Below are 26,693 nucleotides of genomic sequence, written 5' to 3'. Positions count from 1 at the left end.
CTTCAGACTAACTTGAATTGGCAATGTTTCAAATCTGAAGAAGGGTCCCAACTCAAAATAACACTTATCCATGTTATCCAGAGATGCTGCCAGACCCGCTCCAGCATGTTGCATCTTTTCTTGTTGACCAGCATCTACAGTTCCTTGCATTTACTTCATTGTAGGTATTTTTTATATCTTTAGATATTAGACTTTAGGCTGAAGAGATACATCATGGAAATAGGCATTTTGGCCAACCGAGTCCACACCGACCAGCGATAAACTACACACACTAGGGACAATTATTTTACAACTTACCGAAGACAATTAACCGACAAACTTGTACGTCTTTGGAGTTAGAGTGTTTGTGGAAACTGGAGCTCCCAGAGAAAGCACGAGATCGCAGGGAGAATGTAAAAACTGCACACAGACAGCACCCATAGTCAGGATTGAACATAGGTCTCTGGCACTGAAACACAGCAACTCTACCGTTACGCTACTGTGCTACTCCTAATCGCTCATCTGAGTTTTTTTTCCCTTGCTTAATAAACAGCATGCAACCTAATCTCCTGTCCTGTTTGGCACAGTTTTTTTTAAATATACACAATGGTTTCCATAGATTACCAAAAAGACTGGATGATGTTTTGAGCGCTCCCTCTCACTGGCAGATTTAATGTCAAAGATCTGACAACTCCTCCTGACTGTTGCTCAGTGATAGCAGAAGTAATGAGCCCTGTTCCTTCCTTGGTGGAAACCTACTGGGAATAGAAAACCCTGTAGCGTTATTAACTGTGTATCTACTTACTATACCTGGCTTTGATTTAATGTCACATTATAGATTTCAATTTTGGATTTCCGCAGGATTCAGAACCCATTTCATAATCCTCTCTATGTACCAACTCTGCTCATTAAAACTTTCCAGTTACTTTTAATTCCTGAGCTTTGCTGTGATTACCCATCAGTAAACAGAGGTTCTCTCCAAGGCTTCACAGACTATTTCACAAACATTTCCTGCCTTCTCACTCATTTATCTGGATATTCATGGTATCATTAATTATATCCTAGCTTCAAACGCGGGCAATGCAATTGGAAATCCTGAAACTGTGCAGCACAGTAGCTGAACGCAGGCTTTACCAATTTATTCTATCGGTGATCTACAGCCTTGTAAGCCTCGAGCTTTTATTGATTTTTCTTGGTGCAGGCAGAGCAAGGTGGCTGTTACTTAAGGCAGCAACACACTAATTTCTGCATTCGCAAATTTTATGCAACAGAAGGGGAGAATGAGAATTGGATGTTGAGTGAGTAATTGAACCATAATGGTGCGGTGATTGTAGGTCAGGCCCACGGCAACATTTAAACAGAGGTGTCAGACTACAGTAGTAGTTCTCCAGTGCGCTCTGCTGCACTGTGGCACAGCTGCTGGAACTACTGGCACACAATGGCAGGGATCAGGGCCACTTCTGGAGAACATGGACAGGTGACATTTCGGGTTGAGACCCTTTTTCAGACTGACGGGAGACATGGTGACGCAGCAGTAGAGTTGCTGCTTCACAGCGCCAGAGACTTAGGTTCGATCCAGACCTCGGGTGCTGTCTGTATGGAGTTTGTACGCTCTCTCTGTGATTGCATGAGTTTTCTCCAGGTGCTCCAGTTTCCTCCCACATTCCAAAGATGTGCAGGTTTATAGGTTAAATATGTAGGAAGGACTGCACCTACAGGTTTATACTGAAGATAAACACAAAATGCTGGAGTAACTCCGCGCAGTCAGGCAGCATCTCTAGAGAACAATAATAGATGATGTTTCGGGTCTGAAGAAGCGTTCAGACCCAAAACGTCACTTATTCTTTTTCGTCAGAGATGCTGCCTGACCCATTGAGTTATTCCAGCATTTTGTATCTATCTTCAGTTTGTAGGTTGATTAGCTTCTGTAAAATTGTTGCGAGTGCTTAGGATAGAACTAGTATGAATGGGTGATCGCTGGTTGGCACAGATTGGGTTGGCCATAGGGCCTATTTCCACATTGAATCACTAAAACTAAGACTGAGACTAAAAGTAACATTTTGGGTCAAGACCCTTCTTCAGCCCTACCTTCCAATTTATTTGGTCCTGCCCACTCTCTCTGAGTCTCAGCTGTACTTTTACTGGTGTCCTGAAGGGCCTATCCCTCTTAGGCAACTTTTTAGGTGAGTGCAGGAGACTCTGCGCTCGCCACATGCTCGCCACATGTTCGCCACATGTTCGCTGGTGGTCTCTGGTGATTCTCCTTCATGGTCACGAGGAGTCCCCGCATTCTGGGAACTAGTCGCGGCCTCAGTATGGTCGCCACAAAATTGTCAACATATTGACATTTTTTCTACAACCAAAAATTGGTCGGCATGGAGAAAGTCGATACCTTTGTAGTTGTAGGTGCAGTTGTAGTGGGGTTGCCATGTAGTTATAGGTAGTCGAGCTAGTCGTAGGCAGTTTTAGTTAATCGCCTTTGCTGACCGGGCATTTTCATTGGCTCATTGGGGAAAAAAACGTAAGCACAAGTTTTCAGAACCAAGGAAAACCGATCGGTGACGTTAAATGCCCGCCAAACTTCACTGCTGTGTATCTGGCTTATTAAAAGTTGTCTGGCTTCTTAAAAGTGTCTCCACTTCTTCTCCCCCCTTCTCCCCCTTCTCCCCCCTTCTCCCCCCTTCTCCCCCCTTCTTCCATCTTTTAAAGGACTTACCGTACACTGTGCTTGTTCATCGCGGTGTGTGTCTGTATCACCTTGGCTTTGCACTGTGTGAATTTCAGACAACGCTCCCTCTGCTTTCCCTGGCCCTCGTCTTTACGATGTGTTTGTGTGTTCTCCACTCTGACAGTTGCGTTCCAGTTTCCGGTTTTTCAGGCGAGTGCCGCAAACTTGACACTCGCCAGCAGTCCGCTGAAAAATCGCCTAAGTTACTCCAGCATGTTGTACCTTTTCTTGTTGACCAGCAGTTCCTTGCATTTACTACATTGTAGGTAGTTATTCGTGGGCACACCCTCTATATCTTTAAATATTAGACTTTAGGCTTAAGAGATACAGCATGTAACTGGGCATTTTGGCCCACCGAGTCCACACCGAGCAGCGATAAACTACACACACTACGGACAATTATTTTACAACTTACCAATGCCAATTAACCTTCAAACCTGTACATCTTTGGAGTTTGAGTGTTTGTGGAAACCGGAGCACCTGGAGAAACACGAGGTCACAAGGTGAATGTAAAAACTGCACACAGACAGCACCCATAGTCAGGATCGAACCCAGGTCTTTGGCACTGAAAGACACCAACTCTACCATTGTGCTACTGTGCTACTCCTAATCGCTCCTCTGACTTTTTTTTCCTTGCTTAATAAACAGCATGTTGAAGAGATTCACGTGTTGTATAAACATTCACGTGTTGTATAATATTTAAATCGTTTATTATCTAAACGATACAGCTCAACAATTAGTACTAAAGGGCAAGGCGTGTTAATGTGTTGACTGTGAAGTGAAGTCTCGCTCCGTCATCCGCTGCACCCCACCCCCTGTCCTCCCAGGTCAGTGTTGATTGGTCGGTCCAGATCACGTCAGGTCCACGCGAGTGCTGGAGCTCGACGAACGACGGTTCGAGACCAAAGTGGCTCGGACCACCACAATGCAACCACATCTCCTGTCCAGTTTGGCACAGTCTTTTAAAAAATATGCACAATGGTTTCCATAGATTAACAAAAAGACTGGATGATGTTTTGAGCGCTCCCTCTCACTGGCAGATTTAATATCAAAGATCTGACAACTCCTCCTGTCTGGTGCTCAGTGATAGCAGAAGTAATGAGCCCTGTTCCTTCCTTGGTGGAAACCTACTGGGAATAGAAAACCCTGTAGCATCACTAACTGTGTATCTACTTACTATACCTGGTTTTGATTTAATGTCACATTATAAATTTCAGTTTTGGATTTCTGCAGGATTTAGATCCTGTTTCATAATCCTCTCTATGTACCAACTCTGCTCATTAAAACTGTGCAGTTACTTTTGATTCCTGTGCTTTGCTGTGATTACCCATCAGTAAACAGAGGTTCTCTCCAAGGCTTCACAGACTATTTCACAACCATTTTCTGCCTTCTCACTCATTTATCTCTATATTCACGCTATCATTAATTATATCCTGGCTTCAAACTCTGTCAATGTTATAGGAAATCTTGAAACTGTGCAGCACAGAAGCTGAACGCAGGCTTTACCAATTTATTCGATCGGTGATCTGCAGCCATGTAAGCCTCGAGCTTTTATTGATTTTTCTTGATGCAGGCAGAGAAAGGTGGCTGTTACTTAAGGCAGCAACACACTAATTTCTGCATTCGCAAATTCCAGGCAACAGAAGGAGAGATTGAGAATTGGATGTTGAGTGAATAATTGAACCATAATGGTGCAGTGATTGTAGGTCAGGCCCACGGCAACATTTAAACATAGATGTCAGACTACAGTAGTAGTTCTCCAGCGCAGCTGCTGGAGCTAATGCCACACAACGCCAGGGGCATCTCTGGAGAACATGGACTGGTGACATTTTGGGTCATAACCTTTCTTTAGTCCGCGCAGTCTACCTGAACCTACCTGATTTCCTGGTTGCTAAACACTAATTTTCCTTCCCATTCCTACACAGACTTTTCTGTCCTAGGTCTTAGAATAAAGGGGAGGTCATTTAAGACTGAGGTGAGAAAAAACTTTTTCACCCAGAGAGTTGTGAATTTATGGAATTCACAGCCACAGAGGGCAGTGGAGGCCAAGTCACTGGATGGATTTACGAGAGAGTTAGATAGAGCTCTAGGGGCTAGTGGAGTCAAAGGATATGAAACAGCTTGGGTACAGATAGAGAATAACAAAGGGAAAAAAACACTAGTGGGTGTAATTTATAGACCTCCAAATAGCTGTGACGCTGTTAGTCAGAACATAAATCTGCAAATAGTTGACGCATGTAAAAAGGGAACTGCTGTAATCATGGGGGACTTCAATTTTCATATTAATTGGGCAAACCAAACTGGGCAGGGTAGACTAGAGGAAGAGTTTATAGAATGTATTAGAGACGGGTTCCTAGAACAGTATGTCACGGAACCGACAAGGGGGGAGGCAATCTTAGATCTGGTCCTGTGTAATGAAGCAGGATTAATTAAAAATGTCATAGTTAGGGACTCGTTGGGAACAAGTGACCACAATATGGTCGAATTCCATATTCAGATAGAAGGGGAGCAGGTTGAAACTCAGGCTAGGGTGCTTAGTCTAAATAAGGGGGATTATGAAGGTATGAGGACTGAGCTGATCAAAGTTGACTGGGATAGCAGACTCAAGAATAAGACGGTACATGAGCAGTGGTGTACGTTTAAAGGTCTACTGTATAACCTTCAAGATAAATTTATTCCTATGAAGAAAAAAAGGGGTAAGGGTAAGAACAGTCAGCCATGGCTCAGTAAAGCTATAAAGGATAGTATTCGGCTGAAGGCAAGGGCATACAAGGTAGCCAGAGGTAGTGGGAGGGTAGAGGATTGGGAAGCATTTAAAGGTCAGCAAAAAGTAACTAAGAGATTAATTAAGACGGGGAAAATAGGCTATGAAAGGAATTTAGCGAACAACATAAAAACTAATAGTAAGAGTTTTTATAGCTATATAAGAAGAAAAAGGGTGGTTAAGGTGAACGTTGGTCCATTGGAGGGTGAGACTGGAGAGTTGTTGGTGGGGAACATGGAAATGGCAAAGGCATTAAACGAGTATTTTGTATCAGTCTTCACCATAGAAGACACAAAAAATATTCCAACGCTGGATAAACAGGAGGCGGTAGGAATGGAGGAGCTAAATACTATTAAGATCACCAAGGAGGTGGTATTAGGGAAATTAATGGGACTGAAGGAGGATAAATCCCCTGGACCTGATGGATTACATCCAAGGGTCTTGAGGGAGATAGCAGTGGGGATTGTGGATGCATTGGTGATAATTTTCCAAAACTCCCTGGAGGCAGGAACGGTCCCAGTGGATTGGAAAATGGCCAATGTAACACCTATATTTAAAAAAGGAAGTAAACAGAAGGCGGGTAACTATAGACCGGTTAGTCTAACATCGGTGGTGGGTAAAATGTTGGAGACAATTATTAAAGAATCACTAACGGGCCACTTGGATAGACATGACTTCATCAGACAGAACCAGCATGGTTTTGTGAAGGGGAAGTCGTGTTTAACGAATCTGCTCGAATTCTTTGAGGAAGTAACAAGCCGAGTGGATAAAGGGGAACCGGTGGATGTGGTATACTTGGACTTCCAAAAGGCTTTTGACAAGGTGCCACATAAGAGACTATTGCTAAAAATAAAAATTGTGGGATTGGGGGTGATATATTAGCATGGGTAGAGGATTGGCTAACGAATAGGAAGCAGAGAGTGGGGATAAATGGTTCATACTCGGGATGGCAACCGGTAACTAGCGGGGTTCCGCAAGGGTCGGTGCTGGGACCACAGTTGTTCACAATTTATATAAATGATTTGGAGGAGGGAACCAAGTGTAATATATCAAAATTTGCGGACGATACGAAAATGGGAGGGAAAGTAGGGGATGAGGAGGATAGGAAGAGTCTGCAAAAGGATATAGATAAGCTAGGTGAGTGGGCAACAACTTGGCAGATGAAATTTAATACTAATAAATGTGAAGTCATTCACTTTGGGGAAAAAAATGATAGGGCAAGTTATTTTCTAAATGAGGAGGAGCTGCGTTGTAATGCAACGCAAAGGGATCTAGGGGTATTAGTACATGAATCACTAAAAGTCAGTATGCAGGTGCAGCAAGCAATCAGGAAGGCCAATGGAGTTTTGGCCTTTATTGCTAGGGGGATTGAGTATAGAAACACGGAGGTCTTGCTGCAGCTGTGCACGGTATTGGTGAGACCACATTTGGAATACTGTGTACAGTTCTGGGGTCCATACTTAAGAAAGGATGTACTAGCCCTGGAGGCAGTGCAGCGAAGGTTTACAAGATTAATTCCTGCAATGAGGGGATTGACATATGAGGAAAGGTTAAGTAAGCTGGGACTCTACTCTTTGGAGTTTAGAAGAATGAGAGGCGATCTCATTGAAACGTATAAGATCGTGAGGGGCCTTGATCGGGTGGATGCACCGAGGATGTTCCCAATGATCGGGGAGGCTAGAACTAGGGGACATAGTTGCAGAGTGAGGGGGGGCTCTTTTAAAACTGAGATGAGGAAGAACTTCTTCACCCAGAGGGTGGTTAGTTTGTGGAATTCACTGCCCCAGGGAGCAGTGGAAGCAGAAACGTTAAATATATTTAAGTCAAAAATAGATGGTTTTTTAGCTGCCAAGGGGATAAGGGGCTACGGGGAGAGGGCAGGGATATGGACCTAGGTATGGTTAGTATAGTAGACCTGAGTGATCTCCTGGACAAGTGTCGATCGCCTGGATTGGGGTCGGAGAGGAATTTCCCGGATTTTTTTCCCGAATTGGACCTGGGTTTTTATCCGGTTTTTTGCCTCCCCCAGGAGATCACGCGGTTCTTGGGGTGGAGAGGGGTGATAGCGGTATAAAGGGGAGGGTAGTGTCTTGTGTTCTGTGTCTTGTGTCTACTGTTTGTGGGTAAGTGTGTCTGTTTAGTGTTCAGCCATGAGTGAATGGCGGTGCGGGCTCGACGGACCTGGTGGTCTACTCTCGCACCTACTTTCTATGATTCTATGATATGGGGAGAATGCAGGCACGGGTTATTGATAGGGGACGATCAGCCATGATCACAATGAATGGCGGTGCTGGCTCAAAGAGCCGAATGGCCTCCTCCTGCACCTATTTTCTATGTTTCTATGTTTCTATGTCTCCTCCATTGTCAGAGTGAGGCTAAATGCAAATTGTAGGAACAGCATCTCATATTTCGCCTGGGCAGCTACAGCCCAGTGGTATGAACATTGATTTCTCTAACTTCAAGTAACCCAGGCATTCCCTCTCTCTCTATCCCTCCCCAACCCAAGTCTCACCAGCTTCTCGTTTTCACCCAACAAACCCAATAGTAGAGCTGTAGAAGTTGTGTTAATGGACTTCAGTAAGGTGTTTGACAAGGTTCTGCATGGTAGGCTGCTCTGGAAGGTTAGATCGCCTGGGATCCAAGGAGAGATAGCTGAATGGATAGCAAATTGGCTCCATGGAAGGAAGCAGAGGGTGATGGTGGAAGGTTGCTTCTCAGACTGGAGGTCTGTGACTAGTGGTGTGCCTCAGGGTTCGGTGCTGGGCCCGTTACTGTATGTCATCTACAATGATCTGGATGAGAACATATAGGGCAAGATTAACAAGTTTTCTGATGATACAAAAGTGAGCGGTTTTGCAGGTAGTGAAGATGGGTGTGAAAGATTGCAGCATTATCTGGATCGGTCGGCCAGGTGGGCGGAATGGTTGATGGAATTTAATGCAGAGAAGTGTGAGGTGTTGCATTTTGATGTTGAACAAGGGCCGGACCTACACAGTAAATGGTAGGCCTTTGGGTAGTGTTGTAGGTCGAGTCACAGGTATATAAGGTGATCAAAAAGGCTTTTGGCACTTTGGCCTTCATCAGTCAGAGTAGTATAGACGTTGGGAGGTCATGTTGCAGTTCTGGGCACCATGTTATAGGAAAGTTATAGTCAAGCTTGAAAAGGTTCAGAAAAGATTTACGAGGATGTTGCCGGGAGAAGAGGTTCTGAGCTATAGGGAGAGATTGATAGGCTGAGTCTCTATTTCATGGAGCGCAGGAGGATGAGGGGGATTTCTTATAGAGGTGTACAAAATCATGAGAGGAATAGATTGGGTAAATGCACAGAGTCTCTTGCCCAGGAATCGTGGACCAGAGGACATAGGTTCAAGGTGAAGGGGAAAAGATAGGAATCCGAAGGGTAACTTTTTTCACACAAAGGGTGGCGGGTATATGGATAGGACAGGTTTGGAAACGGTTAGACAGGGACATGCATAGGACAGGTTTGGAGGGATATGGACCAAGCGCAGTGGGACTAGTGTAGCTGGGACATTGTTGGTCGGTGTGGACAAGAAGGGCCTGTTTCCACACTGTATCACTCTATGATTTTGACTCTAAACAGCTAACAATTGCCTGTTTCCTTTATCATCATTACTTTTTTGAATATCTTTCATTTATTAATTTTTATCTTTCTATGTCATCATCTGTATCTCTCATTTTCCTTATCCCTAACTAGTCTGAAGAAGGGTCTCAATAGGAAATATCACCCATTCCTTCTCTCCTGAGATGCTGCCTGCCCTGCTGAATTACTCCAGCTTTTTGTGGCTATCTTCTGTTTAAAACAGCATCTGCAGTCCCTTCCTACACCCTATCCATAGATATATATCAGGCTCTTCGATCAACTGAATCTGTGGTGATGTTAATTTTAGGACGAGGGGAAGCCTCATTAAAACTTACCGAATAGTGAAAGGCCTTGACAGAGTGAATGTGGAGAGGATGTTTCCACTAGTGGGAGAGTAGAGGCTCTATTGTGGTATAGCTATATTGGTTTATGTACCATTCATAGTAGTTATCACATAGGAATGCTACCTGAACATTGGAAAGGTCACAATTAGCTTACAAGTTTCAATTTGAAGAAGTGTCCTGACCTGAAATGTCATCTGTCTATAATCCTAACTGAAAACCTACCTCACACATAACGTCTGTGAACTTTGTATAGGTTGTATAGGTCAGCACTTATACAAGGTGCATGGAAAGAAAATGTTTAGATGGATATGGGGCAAACGTGGGAAGGTGGAGCTAGTGTAAATGTGGCACCTTGGTGGCATTAGCCGAAAGGTCAGTTTCCGTGCTGTATGACTCAGGTACTCTGCGGCATGAGAGTCCAAATGAGTTTTGGAGGGAAATTATAAGCCATTAGGACCTGTACAGTTGTGAACCTGTCAGCCACATGGTTGCAAAGGGTAGGAGGCTATGATATTGATGCCAGGAAAATCACACTGCTTGGTGAAGGGCATTCAGATCAGGACTCTGTTACAATTGCACCAGACTAAAAGATAATGCACAAGTTTGTAAAATCAGGCAGAACAGGACAAATATTGAGAAGCAAGGCCCACACATGTCCCACTGGCTAGGTAACAAATGTCCACAGTGTTGTCTTGAATGCCAAAGTTGATGAAGATATGATAGAATGCATGTTAAATGGTACTTACATCACTGCCAGGGACAAGGAGGTCTGTAGTGAATTTAAAGCTACCAGGAAGATCAATGGTCAAGGTGTTGTGATGCATTTTGAGGCAAGAGTATTTGTTTGTAGAGTCAAGATTGTTTAATTGTCATATGGACTGGGAATGGAACAATGAAATTCTTACTCGTTGCACCTTTACAGGCACATTAACACAACAACACAACGAATGAATAAACAATAATATGATAAAGTATCAGTTATGCTGGGTAACCAGATCATGACAATGCAAGCCAACGTACAAAGACTCGGCCAAAAAGGGACCCGGCGTGGGGGGAGGGGGCGGCGAAAGAATAAAGAGGGACCATTGGGACTACATTGAACACTTCGTAACTGTCGCTGCCCCATTGGTAGCGATTCTTTACAAACATTGCGTATGGTATGCAAAACAAAAATATTTTCTTTGACATACCACGTGTGATAATAAAGTATCAATCAAAAATCAATCTGTCAAATTGCTTAGTACAACAAAGTCCACAGTAGTCGTGTGCTGAGGGAGGTTTTTGGTTAAGGTTGTGCAGTGTGGTTTAAGACCCTGATTGTTGATGAGAAGAAGCTTTTCTTGAACCTGGAGGTAATGGTTCTTAGGGATCAAGGGAACTAGACAATTTGCAAGAAAATGGTCAGCATAATGGAGTTTGTACGTTCTCCTCATGACCACACGGGTTTTCTCTGAGTGCTCCCACACTCCAAAGATGTATAGGTTTGCAGGGTAATTGGCTTTGGTAAAAATAGTCAATTTTCCTTAGTGTGTAAGATAGTGTGGTCGACACGGACTGGATGGGCCGAAGGGCTTGTTTCTGCACTGTATCTCTAAACTAAACTAAACTAAGACACTGCCTCTGCCTAACCTGCTGAGTTACACCAGCACTTTATGTCAATCTTTGGTATAAACCAGCATCTGCAGTTTATTTTTATTACATTTAGTTCCGAACCAAGATCTGTGGAACCTGTGGGAGGAAACTATGCTTGAAATGAGGAGAAGTCGAGCTGAGGAATAAAAACAGAAAATACTGGGAAATACTCTTCCTCAATTGTGTTGAGGGATCACTGGCCTGAAACATCGGCTCTTTCCCTCTACACAGAAGCTGACCTGTCGAGTTTTCCCAGTTTTTTCTGTCTTTATATATATCGATTTCTAGCATCTGCAGTTGCATTTAGTATTCACCCAGGAATTCAGGAATCTTGAAAGAGAAAATTGTGAATTCCAATTTAACAGAGAAGGGTTTGAAAAAAACTGTTTTATCCTGGTTTACTATCGATGCTGGGGAAAGGACATTTCCAAGGCAATCAGGAGAATCAACACAAATTTAATACTAGACAGAGATTGAAAAGTAAGTGACAAACTTGCAGCAAAAGAGGATTTCAGCTGCCACTAAATCCCAGAAGAAGCTATCTTCAGTTATGTAATGTGTAGCATTGAAAACCCTTTGGATGTCTGAAATTTTCTTTTGAAACTTGTGTATCCCAATCTCTCTGCTGCTGCTGCTGCTGTTGGGATTATTATGATTGTTATTGGTATTTTTCCTGACTGCAGTGTAGGATCACTGAATACTCAATGATTTGCCGTGTCCAGTAGTTGCGTTCAAAACTTTTTATTCAGGCACAACGGTTATACAGCATCAAAGCAAAGTATTGAAATATCTGGGGACTGAAAGTATCATAACTTACAAAACAAAAAAACTGGAGTTGCAATTGAAAGACTAAAGACTGAATATAACTAACAGACAGAGGACACTTTTTTTCAATAAAATAAACTTTATTCAGAATAAAAAATATATACAAAATAAGAACTGTGCAAAAAATCTTCAGACCTTCCCAGTGGCTATGTATACATTCATTAGTGTTATATTTGGTAGAAATGTCATTTTACTTCTGAGTCACGTGAGTGATTCCGTGAAGAACCCGCTCAGCACGCATGCGCGGCATTACGTCCAGCAGAGCAACAGCGGCACAGCGGGAGTCAGGCGCTCCCGCTATGGAGGTGAAAGAACGGACCGTCAGGTAAGCTGACGTCGGGTTTTCTTTCACAGGGAGCCTTCTGCTGTCCGGCAGAGAAGAAAGGCTCTAGAACAAACCTGTCCCCCGCTCGACTCCACGGAGGAGCGTTCCATCTGGGGGGGGGGGGCAGCAACAGAACAGACCTGTCCCCCGCTCGACTCCACGGAGGAGCGTTCCATCTGGGGGGGGGGGGGCAGCATCAAGGCGGTAGGATCACTTACCCGGCGCTCCGCTATCCCAACACCGTGCTGAGCCCAGCCCCGCTAGCGCCTAAGCAGCGGGCTGGAAGTAACGCCACGGAAGAGGCGTCCGGCCGGTGGCTCCGACTTATCGGATGGGATGTCTTTCCACCCGCACGGGGGGAAAGACAGCCGCCTGAACAGACCTGCCCCCCGCTCGACTCCACGGAGGAGCATTCCATCTGGCGGGGGCAGCAACAAGGCGGTAGGACCGCTTACCGGGCGGTCCGCTACCCCGACACCGCGCCGAGCCCAGCCCGCTAGCGCCTGAGCAGCGGGCTGGAAGTAAAGCCATGGTAGAGGCATCCGGCCGGTGGCTCTGACTTATCGGACGGGGACGTCTCTCCACCCAGGCGGGGGAGAGACAGCCGCCTGAGCCGCATGGAACGGCTCTTGGAGCAGGAGCTCCAGCGAGGTGCACCCTAGGAGGGGCGCTCTAGCAGAGGGGGGGGTCAGGCACTCCCTCCACAGTGCCTTGTGCACTGTCCATTGCTTCCTCATTTCCAGAGGATTGCTTTGGTGACCAGGACTGGACTGGTCAAGAACAGGGGCAATGGCTGAAGATCTCGGGAGTATGCAAGAGGTGCAGGAACAGGAAGAGCTGCTAGGTGTGGTGGACAGCTACGTGGAAACCCCACGTACAGGAGGCCGTTAAAAGCCTGACGTCAGCCATCACATCGTTTTCTCCTCGTTCCATGGACAAATACGGAGATGACCACAACCTTCGTAAACAAGTCATAAGACCTGCCATAAATCCTACATTGCGGGGTTGTGCATACCCCAGCCACTGAGCCAGACCCACTGCTCTTTGGCAAAATCCTCACAAAGCATATGAAGGACATGCAAGAGGTTTTACAAAACTTTCGGCTCATGAGGGCAGGGCCGGGACGAGCAAACCAAAAACAGTAATTCCTACGCAGCAGCACCCCATCGCGTCCATCAGTCAACGTCTACCATGTCGGACTGATGAAAGCTCGGGGTCCACATTCTATCACCGAAAGTCTTCTTTAGACCAGGGCCCAGAGCGGACCCCATGGAAAATGTGCCACCCCCCAACGTCACCGCCACGTCAGACGACGTGCAACACTCGTTGGACCGGCAGGAAACAGAAGAATACCCATAACCATGGAGGTAGGTGGGTCTGGTTCCTACCCGTATATCGAGTAATACTAACACATGGGAGTCTATCACGAGTGATCAGTATATACTCAATGGCATTAGTGAATACAAATACAGTTCATACTAGAAAAATTGCCACCAGGTCAACATTCACCCCAGAGGGTATTTTTCCCCTCTCCGTTAAAGAAACAAGAGGGACAAGCTGAACTGGTGAGAATAATTACAAAGGGTATCATGGGAAAACCTGAACCCTTGCAATTCGTATCAAATATATTCACTAAACCCAAAAAAGATGGTGGATGTCGCATCATCATTGACTTAACTTCACTAAATATGTTTGTTAAGTATATACATTTCAAAATGGAACCAGTTGTTACTGCCAAACAACTAAATTCCAAAGGATACTTCATGGCAAGCATTCATCTTAAAGATGTTTACTATTTAGTACCATTCACAAGGATCATCGCAGATTTACCTGGATGGGGCAGCTATAGCAGTTTAAAGCGTTACCCAATGGGTTCACATCAGCCAAGAGTGTCACCAAGACACTAAAACCAGCTCTGGCAATATTCAGAAGACAAAAACATTTTGTCATGGCATATCTTGATGATATCCTAAATGGTAGGCAAGACCATGAAATTGACTATGTTAGCTGTTCAGTTACCAAACAGTTATTCGAAACCCTGGGGTTGTCTTACATCCAGATAAATCTAAGTTGAAGCCATCCACTATCATGGACTACTTGGGCTTCACAATTAATTCAGTCTACTTGACTGTAACATTACCATGAGACAAAATAGTTGAATTGGCTCAATCGTACAACAATTTAATGGTCAACAAACTACCAACTACTCGACAAGTAACAGAGTAGTTGGGAAAATGGTAGCAACATTTCCGGCTACATAATTTGGACCTTTGTACCAAAAACGACATACAGGTCATTATGATCATTTCATGAATTTACCCACTGAAGTAATATCAGAACTACAGTGGTGGGCAAAAAACGTTTGACATAGTTTCAGCCTATTATCATCACTAACCCTACGTCAGTTATCCAAACAGATGCCAGTGCTCAAGACTGGGGAGCAACTAACTCTATATCCAGCACAAGTAGTAGATGGACTAACCCAGAATCATCGTTACCACTTACACTGGGCATTAATTATCTAGAGATGTTTGGGTGACTTTTATTGTTTAAAAGCATATGCATAAATATGCATCACTTGCATGTACGGTTATAAATAGATAATACTACGGTGGTGGCCTACATTAACCATATGGGCGGCATAAAATCGGTATCATGCGACAAGTTGGTCAACACAATTTGGCAATGGTGTGTCCAAAGACATATTTGGCTATCAGTAACTTTCCTGCCAGGTAAGCTAAATACAGTGGCAGACACCAGGTCATGTAAATTTAATGACAACATCGAATGGATGTTAAAAACCCCCCCAAAAAAAAAAAGGTTATCAAGCAATATGGCACGCCAGATATCGATTTATTTGCATCAAGGCTAAATCACCAGGTACCTATGTAGTCGCTTGGGAACCAGACCCTGAGGCAGCAGCGGTAGATGCGTTCGCGCTGATTTGGGGAAATTCTTCTTCCATGCATTTTCTCCCTTCTGCCTCATCAGTCAGGGACTACGCACAGTACAAATGGACTCTGTTTCAGGTATTTTGATAGTACCCGACTGGCCTACACAGCCATGGTTCCCAATACTCCATGACATGGTTGTTGAAACTCCGATGGTATTTCCCAGTGATCCAGAGTTATTAACTCCCAGTGTCGGGCACAAGCCACCCGTGCCATGAAAAAATCAAACTCCTGGGTTGCAGATTCTGCACAAACCACTTCTGGGACTAGGATTATCATAACAAACCGTCGACACCATGTCAGCATCCCTCCGAACATCCACTAAAAAACAGCACTTGTCCAGCATTAAAAAATGGGAGAAGTACTGCTTGGATACAGGGACCACCTACTCAACCTCTACAGTTACCAACGTACTGGAATTCCTGGCGAACCTTCACCACGATGAAGGACTCAGCTACAGAGCCATCAACACAGCTAGAATTGCCCTGACTGTTTATTTAAAACCAGCTCCAGGACAACAGGCCATGGGGTCCCACCAGCTGGTGGTCAAACTAATGAAGGGCATTTACAACTCTAACCCCCTAGACCAAGGTACACCCATATATGGGATGTCAGTGTGGTCCTGACAGTACCTCAGGGGATGGCCACCAGCAAGATCCCTCAACCTGGAACCATCTATGCTCAAAACACTAATGTTGATGGCACTTGTAATCTGCACAGAGGGTCCAGTCACTACACCTATTGCGACTGGACACCATGCTCACAGCTCCAGACCAGATCTCTGTCGTTATCCAGGGAATGATCAAACAGAGCAGACCAGGAACACCTAATCCAGTCGTGGAATTCCGGGCTTACCCGTCAGAAACACGGTTATGTGCCATGACCCTACTATCCTACATAGACACAACCAAAATACTCGAGGGAGATGAAAAGCCTTGTGGGTCAGTCATAAAAAACCTTATGGTCGGGTGACGAGCCATCTCGAGATGGCTTAAGCAGGTGCTAAAAGCTGCTGGGATAAAAACTAACATGTACAAATTTCATTCCACCAGGGCAGCATCCACTTCGACGGCTAAAAGAATGGACGTGCATATAAACCACATCCTGGCTACAGCAGGATGGTGGGGGGAAAGACCATTCAGAAATTTTATAATAAGTCGTTGACAAAACCTGTTTTATTTGCAGGAAAGATTTTACAGACTGCAAATATTTAATTTAAGCCCAGGGGAGCAATTTAATTTCTTTGTTGTTATTGTTAAAAAATACCATTATGTTTTTCTACAAACAGATTCATTGGTTGGTACGATAACACACTTCCTCCCTCAAAGACTTCGGCAGTGATGTAGTAATAACTGTTACGCGGTTTGAAATCACAGAGCTTTGAAATCTTCACGGAATCACTCACGTGACTCCGAAGTAAAATAGTAAGATTAAACGAGAACTTACCAGTTTGAAGTTTGATCTGTATTTTATGAGGAGTTACGATTAGGGATTACGTGCCCTCCGCTCCCACCCTCAATAATATGGGTCAAATTCATAAACTGATGTCTCCTTGTCTTTACTATGTTTACTTCAATAACTGTGTCTATCTGTGATTCCACACCGCTGCTTTGAAGTATGCCGCGCATGCTTGCTGAGCGGGTTCTTCACGTAATCCCTCATCATAATTCCTCATAAAATACAGATCAAACTTCAAACTGGTAAGTTCTTGTTTAATCTTACTGTTATAAGAGCCAGGATTTTGCCATGAATGCAATGTGCCTTTTCATGCCTTTTTTGATGATTTCACCAAGATAATGCCTTTTTGATGATCGATGCCTAAATCAGCCTTTTTTTGCCGTTTTGCTAAAAGGCCGTGCCATTTTCTCTAATTGTACCGTGATTATAATGACATTTTCTATGTTAACAAGTTAATATTAATGTTATTATTAACATGTTAACATAGTATAACTTACAAGAACATTTCCAACACCGGGGCAAAACCCGGGGCGCCACCGTCGGTCATTCATTTGTTCATGCCGCTGCCCGCTGGTTCAGCTTTCTCCAAGATCTATTTAAGAAAGAACTGCAGATGCTGGAAAAATCGAAGGTAGGCAAAAAATACCGGAGAAACTCAGCGCGTGAGAGCATATATGGAGAGAAGGAATAGACAACGTTTCGGGTCGAGATCCTTCTTCTGACTGATTGGGGGGGGGGGGGGGAAGAAAGGAGGAGGCATAGACAATAGGACTAGAAGGAGAGCTGGGAAGGTTGAGGGGGAGGAGGGAGAACATAAGGGCCATCTAAATTTAGAGAAGTCAATGTTGATAACGCTGGGGCTACACAAGCAAAAATACCCAAGCTTGTCTCCTCACCACGTTTACTGCTGGCTCCAGTCGCAAATCTGAGTTTTCAAGTGATCTGTGCAAGGCATTCATTGTTGCTGGAATTCCACTGTGGAAATTGAAAAACAAATCTCTCAGAAGTTTTTTTAGAGAAATACACTGAGGAACATATACCAAGCGAGTCATCATTACGAAAAAATTATGTTGATAGCAACTTCAACATTGTTGTGCAGAAAATTAGAGATGAAGTTGCATGCAACAAAATATGGATCTCAATAGACGAGACAACTGATGCTGATATGTTGCCAATTTGGTCATCGGTACACTGGAGGCAGGTCAACCAACAAAGGAGTATTTGCTTCCAATTTTGCAAACTTCACCACAAGCTATCACTTCCCTTGAGAAATGTGGCAAAACATTAATGAATCACTTGCAGTTTTTCAACAAAGTAACTGACGATATCCGTAAAATTCCTGGCGATGTAGGTAAAGACACACAAGGAAAATGTGAGAGAGTGATTTTAGCTAACAAAGATCTTGAAGAAATACAAAACATAGCTAAAGTTCTCAAAGGTAGTTGTAATGCACAAGATATCAACATGAATATAGAGTCTGTAGCTGGTTTTGGGTATGCACCAGTGACAGCTGAGGTAGAAAGAAGTTATTCACAACTGAAGCATATTCTGCCTGACAGACGGCATAGTTTAACATCTAGTAATTGCTAGTAATTATATGCAATCAGGGAACTTTGGTTATTTAATGTAGAATACCTTTATATTATCATTTTTAACCATATTTTGATGGTGGAAATGCCTTTTTATGCCTTTTTGTCAATAAATGCCTTTTTCGTGCCTTTTTTGTACTTTTATAATGCCCTTTTGCCTGCCTATTTCAGAGTTTTTTAGTGTCTAAACATCCTGGCTCTAGTCATCATACAGACAAAAGACACTGGATAGTGTGATCTGGATGTATATTGCATCTTCTTAGAATTGGAAGGGAATTGAAGCTGTGTTTTGAGAAAGAAATTGAATGCTTGTGAAAATCTCTGGCACACGGACTATTCCAAAAACACAAAAAATAAACACGATATATAGACGTGCATTTTAGACAATATATTAAAAATAAAACAAGGTAATAGAAATAACATAAGTAACAATGCAGTTAAATTAACAAAATTTAGGACTATAAATCAGTTTAAATTGCTGTTCTTGCTCCCATTTGTTTGCCCCCATTTAAATGAAGAAGCTTGCTCCCCTTGATTTAAATAATTTCACACCCATTTTGCAGGTACATTTACCAGCATAAGTTGTCGTTGGAGTCCACGTGGAATCCAACATTGAAACGTGATTTACAGTGAGTCATGACTTCCATGCAGATAGAGCTGCATTCCCGCTTCTCGAATAACTGCTGCTGCTCCTGTGGATATCAAGACATCCCAGGGCACTCCCCTGATGCGCTATGGAGCCGAATGTTGAAGGAGCCGGTGGGGTGCCGTGATGGAAGGACCAGCGGGCTGCTGCGGCCACACGCCTGGCTTGCAGCCGTGATGAAGGGCCGGGCGGGCCACGGCTTGTGGGCGGGGGAAGCTCGGAAGCTACCGAGCTCAGCCCCGAAGTCCGGACAGTCCAGGAAGAAGAAGCTGTTGGCAACGACGGACACTAGGAATGGGCTGGTAGGAGAGGGACCAGGGTAGTGTTTCAGCACCTTCAAGGTCAGCTGCAGGTGGTGCCCCCGGGACACAGAGGCAGTAGGGGGATGCCAGTTCATGGGCCAAGCCGGTCGAGGGTGGCAGAGACGACCCTGCTGCAACCTGGGCTTACCTGGATTGGAGTTTTGTAAATGGCACTAAAATATGGCGACTCATGCATGTGTGAGCGATTCAAAAACACGTGACAATAAAGGACCATTGAGTTGGGTGACTTATCCCCATCTCCACACCAAACACACTCCTTAGTTGAGCTCCGTACACGTTCAGCAGGCAGGATGGCAAAGAGCAGTATCCTGCCACTGCACCTTTCCCAAAACCCCACTGTCCTTGAGTCACCGGGAGATTGTGCAAACTCCACATGGAAAGCATCCAAGGTCTAGAGTGAACCTAGACTTCCTGTAGTTGTCAGCGGCAATTGGAGTGTGACACAGCTCAAATGAATAAAGCACCATGTGCAGAAAGGAACTTTCGACTGGTTTATAGACACAAAGTGCTGGACTAACTCAGCGGGTCAGGCAGCATCTCTGGGGGAAAAGGAAGAAGGGTTCCAACCCGAAATGTCACCCATCTTTTTTCTCCAGAGATGCTGCCTGACTCGCTGACTTACTCCAGCACTTTGTGTCTCTCTTTTGGTAAAATACCGTGTTGGGCAATTGCCTCGGATCTTGGAAAGAAATAACTCTCCACGACTATTTATTTCCATAACAAATTATCTTTTTGTCCTTTATCATGTCATTCTGACCAGACTGACCACTTGAATAGTTTAGGTTGAAATCAACCATGTTCGGGCGGCATATGACATGGAGAAAGTTACTCATGTGAAGCATTGAGTCTAAATGAGTGTGTGCTCCTCCCATGATTTTTGACACATTATTAATCCCTGACCCCGCTATTGGGATTAGCTTGCCAGAAATCCATTTCCATGGCGGATTTAACTGGATGACTTCTTCTCTTCCCTCTGAATTAAATAACACTGCTCCTACTTTGATACACATCGATATTCAAGCTGTGGTCTCTGTTGTAATATTGTGGTGCATTATTAATAAAAAGCTGCATCTCCGAGCAGAATGCTGTAATTTCACTCAATATTAGGCACCTCTTAGAGCAGAATGAATTTAAGTTTATATTAACTTAATAAGGTTTGGTATACAATTCTCAAACATCAAACCTTATGTTTCAATGGGCTTCGATATGCTGTGGGAGTTTGCAGCACCGATTTCATTGGAAATACTGTTGATGCCTTACAGTGCCAGAGCCTTGGGTTCGATCCTGACTACGGGTGCTGTCTGTACAGATTCTTTGCGTTCTTCCTGTGACCACATGGGTTTTCTCCGGGTGCTCCGGTTTCCCCCCTCCAAAGACACTCCAAAAACATGCAGGTTTGTAGGTTAGTTGGTTTTGGTAAAATTGTAAAAATGATCCCTAGTGTGTGGGATAACGTGAGTGTATGGCGTCGGCATGGACTCGATGGGCTGAAGGGCCTGCTTCCGTGCTGTATCTCTAAAGTCTAAAGTCTAACTGGCTGGGTGACTCCTGTCCTTTCTGACTTCTTTTGTAATCCAGCATGCACAGTTCCTTGTTTCTACATCTGGACTATTTTACTTCAGTGTAATTCCCCATCATGCATGCACAGAGCATGTACTGGCACAAGCAGTTGATGTAAGGGCCCCCTTTTGAATTGCCAGCAGTAAGAACAGATCATGAATGTAGGATATGAACTGGATTTGGCTTCCTGCTCCCTCATGGGGTTGAAATGACCACAGTTACCTTAGCATCCTCATAGTTCCCCCTTGCGAAAGTGCCGTGCAACAGATCCATGGCATGGTGCAGAAATCCACGCTCCGGGGCAGCAGACATGACAAGAATGCAACTAATAACCTTCACCCTGCAACTCTGTGCAGCAACACAGCAAAGAAAAGCAGGAGAACAGGTAATCAAAGAATAAAATTGGTCTGAAGCGGATTCCGTCCTGGAACGCTATCTAACCATGTTCGCCAAAGATGCTGCCTGACCCGCTGAGTTATTCCAGCACTAGTTTTGTTTGATTTTGTTTCGATAGACACAAAGTGCTGGAGTAACTCGGTGGGTTAGGCAGCAAATCTGGAGAAAAGGAATAGGTGACATTTCGGGTCAAGACCCTACTTCAGACTGGGAGTCAGAGGAGAGGGAAACTAGAAATATGAAAAGATACAGAACAATCAGAGCCGGCACTGATGGCCAAGGAGCCCACAATGGTCCTTTGTTGGCTGTGGAAGATGTGATAATGAAGGGATATGAATAATTTAGTTTAGTTCAGTTTCCTTTCTTTCCATTTTGTTAAGTTTAGTTTAGTTTACTTTAGTTTAGTACATTGTCATGTGTATCGAGGTATAGTGAAAAGCTTTTTTGTTGCATGTTATCCCGTCAGCAAAAAGACTAATCATGATTACAATCAAGCCGTCCACAGTGTACAGATACAGGATGAAAGGAATAATGTTCAATGCAAGATAAAATCTAGTAAAATCCGATTTAAGGTAGCATGAGAGTCTCCAATGAGATAGATGATAACTCAGGACTCTCTAGTTGTTGAGAGGATGGTTCAGTTGCCTAATAACAGTTGGGAAGAAACTGTCCATGAAATTGGAGACATACGTTTTCTGTTCCTCTTTCCTGATGGGAGAGTCCAGGGTGAGACTGGTCCTTGATTATGCTGCTTGCTTTGCTGAGGCAGTGTGAAGTGGAGATGGAAGGGAGGTTGGTTTTCGTGATGGTCTGAACTGCATCCACAACTCTGCACGTTCTTGCAGTCTTGGGTGGTGTCCTTCAAAGAAATACAGAGAATGCAATGAAAGCCATGTCTCCACATAACTACGATGAATAATCTTCACGTTGCTGAGAAAATAGATAATTCAAGGATGACGAGTGAGGAATGCTACTTGCTTAATAAAACTGGCCTGCGGATATTAAACTACACTTGCAAGGTCAGTCGCCATCATCCTTTAGAAATATTAGCAGGCTTGGAGAGTTGAATGAGTTACTGCTATTCCTTCGTTGCTGGTAAGCCCAGAGTGGGTAACTATTCAACCTCTCAAATCACTGGGCGTTGACAGTTCTCATTGGGAAATCGAGACAAATGACCTGGGCCCATAGCAACTGAAGTTGTAAAGAGGTAATAAACAGCAAGCGAGCCTTCAGTGACATTAAGCTCAATGTTATGTACCACTCCCTCCAGATGATTTGTGTCTCAGGAGGCCAGATGAATGGAGCCTAGCTGGTGATGAAGAACTTTTAAAGTTTTCCCTCTCTTGCAGCACTGTAACCTACACTTCAGGAACAGCCACTTTCCTACAGCCACCTGCTCAGGTTCTTGAACCATTCTGATCAATAACTTTATCATTACCATGATCATTAACTTGATCAATAACTTGTGATCATAAATGCTCACTCATAAGAGATAGTAGGCTGAAGAAGGGTCCTGACCCAAAACATCACCCATTATTTTTTTACAGAGATGCTGCCTGACCCGCTGAGTTACTCCAGCGGTTTGTGTTTATCTTTGGTATAAACCAGCGTCAGCAGTTCTTTGGTTCTACATTCAGATATTTTGTATGTATCTATAATTTAGTGAGAGGCAGGAGGAAGGGGGTGAAGGGGGGAGGGGGGGGGGGGGGGTAGTTGTATCATAGCTATGGGTTACCAGTAAAAAATAATAGATGTTGATGGGCCACAGTTGACCACTTTTTTTTTGTTTTAATTTGATAATGACACCAATCATCTAATCATTTCTCTGTATCATCCTGCTTCCAAAGGGAGAGCGGAGAGATCTTGACTTGTATTGACAGAAAACTTAAAGAGCCAAGCCCAACAAGGTTACACCAGTTTTCCAGTTAATGTTCACTGGCTTACCTCTCTTAAATACTACACTCGCACAAGCTTTATTTGACAAGGCTGTTAAGTATTAAAACACAAAGCACTGGCGAAGTCCAAAGAAATGTTCTGACCCAAGACATGCTGCTTGACCAGCTGAGCTACTCCAGCACCTCTTACTCATTCCAGCATTTGTAGTTTCTTATGCCACTGTTAATGCATCGTTGCCCCCTGCATGAACTTTTGAACTTGGTGAAGTAGAGTGGGTAACAGTACAGCACAGTGGCTGACTGGTTGTCCACCCATTTTTGTAATCTCCTTCGTTCCTTGGCGTTCCAGTTGCCGCATCAGGCTATGATGCAACCAGGCAATATATTCTCTTTGTACAACTGTAGAGGTTCAAGTGAGTATTCGATGACATATCAAATGTCTTCAACTACTCCTGAGGTTAAATGCTTCAGTGGTGCTTCATTGTCAGGTTTGCATTGCCCAGTGAAATTCATTTTGCATAAATCACACATGCACGAGTCGCCATATTTTGGCGCCATTTAAAAAAGTCCAAAGTCCGTTCCACACGTTTGATGTACTGGAGTGGCTCCCAATGTAGGTAAGCTGCAGGCTGTTGAAGGGCCTCCTCCATCGCGGTTGACCGGCTCAACCCGTGAACCGACGTCCCTCTCCTCGCTCATCCCCCTTTATGTCCCGAGGGCATCTCCTGCAGCCGACCTTGAAGACGCAGGAGGCAATATCTCGGTCCCTCTCCTACCGGTCCACTCCTCATGTCAGTCGTCACCAGTGGCTCTCCGGTGTTCGGGGCTGAGGTAGAGGCATTGATGGGCTTCCTATATGATTGCGTCAATGTGTTGGGCCCAGGACAGATCTTCAGAGATATGCATACCCAGGAATTTGATTCCCCACTGCCAATGCATCGATGAAGACAGGTTGCCATGTGGGTTGCAGAACTGAGGTCAAATGGAGGACAGGGACCAACGTGAACGGATCTTAACGGCGATATTTTTTTGTGTGTGGGGGATTGGTCTCAGCTTTTTAGGCAGGCACAACAGCACAGACTGCACAGTGGATTTTTGTAGACATCCTCCAAGCACAGATTTGTGATTTTGCTGGTGATTAATATTGTCGAGGTGGCTATAACCAACAGTTATTCTGGATAGTTACTTGAAAACGCATTAAGCACTGCATTTTATGCTTTATATATGGCCTTCGTAGAATTCAAATTTTTTTCTTTCATAATTTCAACAGATGAAATTGGTGATTACATTTAGGTATTCATTTTGACTTTAACTGATCTTTTACAGATTGCACATAGAGTGTGGCTGCAGAGAATTTATCAATGACAGCATACCATTAATGGCTTTGCATCATCACCATTCAAAAAAAACCCAATGAAACATGCAGAAATCAATAACATAACTCTTACCTGCTTTATATCATTATGTCAATTTGGCAGTTATGTTGTACTCGCAAGGAAAAATTGTAGAAAGCAACAAATGCAATATCTACAAGCTGTCCTGTTTCATTTTAGTTGCTGCCCAATTTATTAATAACAATAGAATTAATATTTTGTTCAGCTTTGAGTGTGCTGTGGAATTGACATTTACCCATTAATAATGTATTTTTGCCATTTATAAGGCACAGTTGGGCGGCACAGTGGTGTAGCTGGTTGAGCTGCTGCCTCACAATGCCAGTGACCCGAGTTCGATCCTGACGTTTGGAGTTTGCATCTTCTACCAGTGACTGCGTGGGCTTCCTCCTGGTGTTCCAGCTTCCTCCTACATCCCAAACACCTGCGGGTTTGTAGGTTAACTGGCCTCTGTAATTTGCCCCTAAATGTGTTGTGATTGGATGAGAAAGTGGGATAACTAATGTGAACATGTGATTGATATTTGGTGGGGACTCAGTGGGCCGAAGGGCCTGTTTCCATGCTGTATCACTAAACTAAACCAAATTAAACTAAGTTAAAGTAATCTAAACTAAACTAAATTAAAATTAAACTACATTAAACTAACTAAACTAAACTAAATTAAACAAAGAAAGGTTCATGGTCAACTGACGATGGGGACCCCTGGTTGGTTGCACTAGTTAAGAAGTCATGAACTACGCTTACTGACATGTCATACCCACCTGGTATTGTTTGTGAAAAAGTTATGCCATTATCAGCGAAACATCCAGACACTTTTAAGCACCATGTCTTTCTGGGCAAGTTGGGCTGAAGGGCATGATTCCGTGAGGTGTGACACCTCACGCTGCCTTGGAAAGACCACCAGCATAATCAAAAATGAGTCGCCAGTCTTCATGCTAATTGGATTCTGTAATTTGTCCCTAGTGTGTAGGACATAGAACTAATTTATGGGTGATTAGTTGGCATGGATGCGGTGGGCCGGAGAGCCTGTTTCCACATTGTATCACTAAACAATAAACTCTAAGTTGCTGGTTACCAAAGATTGCCACTAAGGGGGGGGGGGAGTAACTCATCAGGTCAGGCAGCACCTCTTGAGAAAAAAGATGTGTGACGTATCAGGTCGGGACCCTTCTTCAGACTGAAATTAGGGGGTGGGGGAGAGGGTAGATGAGAAAAGGCCAGGACCATGCTGGTTCAGCCTCAAATGACCCCAGGCTGGGTTGCTTGGTAGGTCCATTGTTGGCTAGAGAAGGTGTGATCTCAAGAGAAACAATGTGGAGGACAGTGGAGGAGGCTCAGAACGGGAAGGGCAGTGTGGGAATGGGAAGGGGAGATTAAATGGTTGGCATTCACACTCGATCTACCCCATTTTTTACCCAATCGATACTTGATCTACCCCATTTAAGGGCCTGTCCCACTGTACGAGGTAATTCAAGAGATCTCCCGAGTTTTCCCCTGATTTGAACTTGGAGAATGTCCATAGCGGGTCCATAAGAGTTTGTGGATGTCTCGTAGCGGCTCGTACGAGTAAAAAGTACCAATTTTTTTCATCACGAGTATTTTTTTACTCGTGGACATTTTTCACAGTTGAAAATACGTCACAAGTTTACCGGATTTCCCGAGTACCTACCGTTACTCGTACGAGCCGCTATGAGACATCCACAAACTCCTACAGACCCGCTACGGACATTCTCCGAGTTCGAATCAGGGGAAAACTCGGGAGAACTCTTGAATTACCTCGTACAGTGGGGCAGGCTCTTTAGGACAGGCTTAGAAAAGCACTTTGGAAACATCACTTTTGGTGTGGGCTGCTAGATAAATATCTGAAACCAGAAATGGAAGAAGGAAGAAAATATAAGCGGAAGATAAATGTTTCATAACTCTTGAAATTTTAAATGAAAAAACCCATGAGTTTTTATGTGGTTCACTTAGTTTGGAATTACTGCAAAAAAAAACTTGTTGGACAGAGTTGCTTTATTAATAATATATTGTGGCTTGATTCATTGTCACAATGAGTGCAGAGTGAAAAACTGAACCCAACAAAACTGGTTTCCCTGGACCTGTAACCAAATGCATTACACTGAACCCTTGCTTGTCATCACAAATATGGGGCGGCACAGAGGAGCTGTGGTAGAGTTGTTGCCTTACAGTGCCAGACACCCGGGTTTGATCAGTATTGCGGGTTCTGTCTGTATGGAGTTTGTACGTTCTCCCTGGGAACGCGAGCGTTTTCTTCGGTTGCTCTGG

General features: G+C 44.0%; 1 long non-coding RNA gene across 1 annotated transcript in view; it reads right to left on the bottom strand.

Annotated features, from left to right (window-relative positions):
- The window catches only part of LOC116978138, a 32,761-nt gene extending 17,343 nt beyond the window's left edge, over window positions 1-15,418 (bottom strand). Inside the window, exon 1 of the long non-coding RNA XR_004413382.1 lies at window positions 15,408-15,418. This is a non-coding gene — a long non-coding RNA (uncharacterized LOC116978138). The remainder of the gene's footprint in view (window positions 1-15,407) is intronic.
- Between the last annotated feature and the right edge of the window lie 11,275 nt (window positions 15,419-26,693).

Source organism: Amblyraja radiata, chromosome 10 (assembly GCF_010909765.2).
Source record: "Amblyraja radiata isolate CabotCenter1 chromosome 10, sAmbRad1.1.pri, whole genome shotgun sequence".
In the NCBI taxonomy this organism is placed as follows: Eukaryota; Metazoa; Chordata; class Chondrichthyes; order Rajiformes; family Rajidae; genus Amblyraja; species Amblyraja radiata.
The sequence above is the reverse complement of the archived record's forward strand: the minus strand, read 5'-3'. Positions and strand labels throughout refer to the sequence as shown.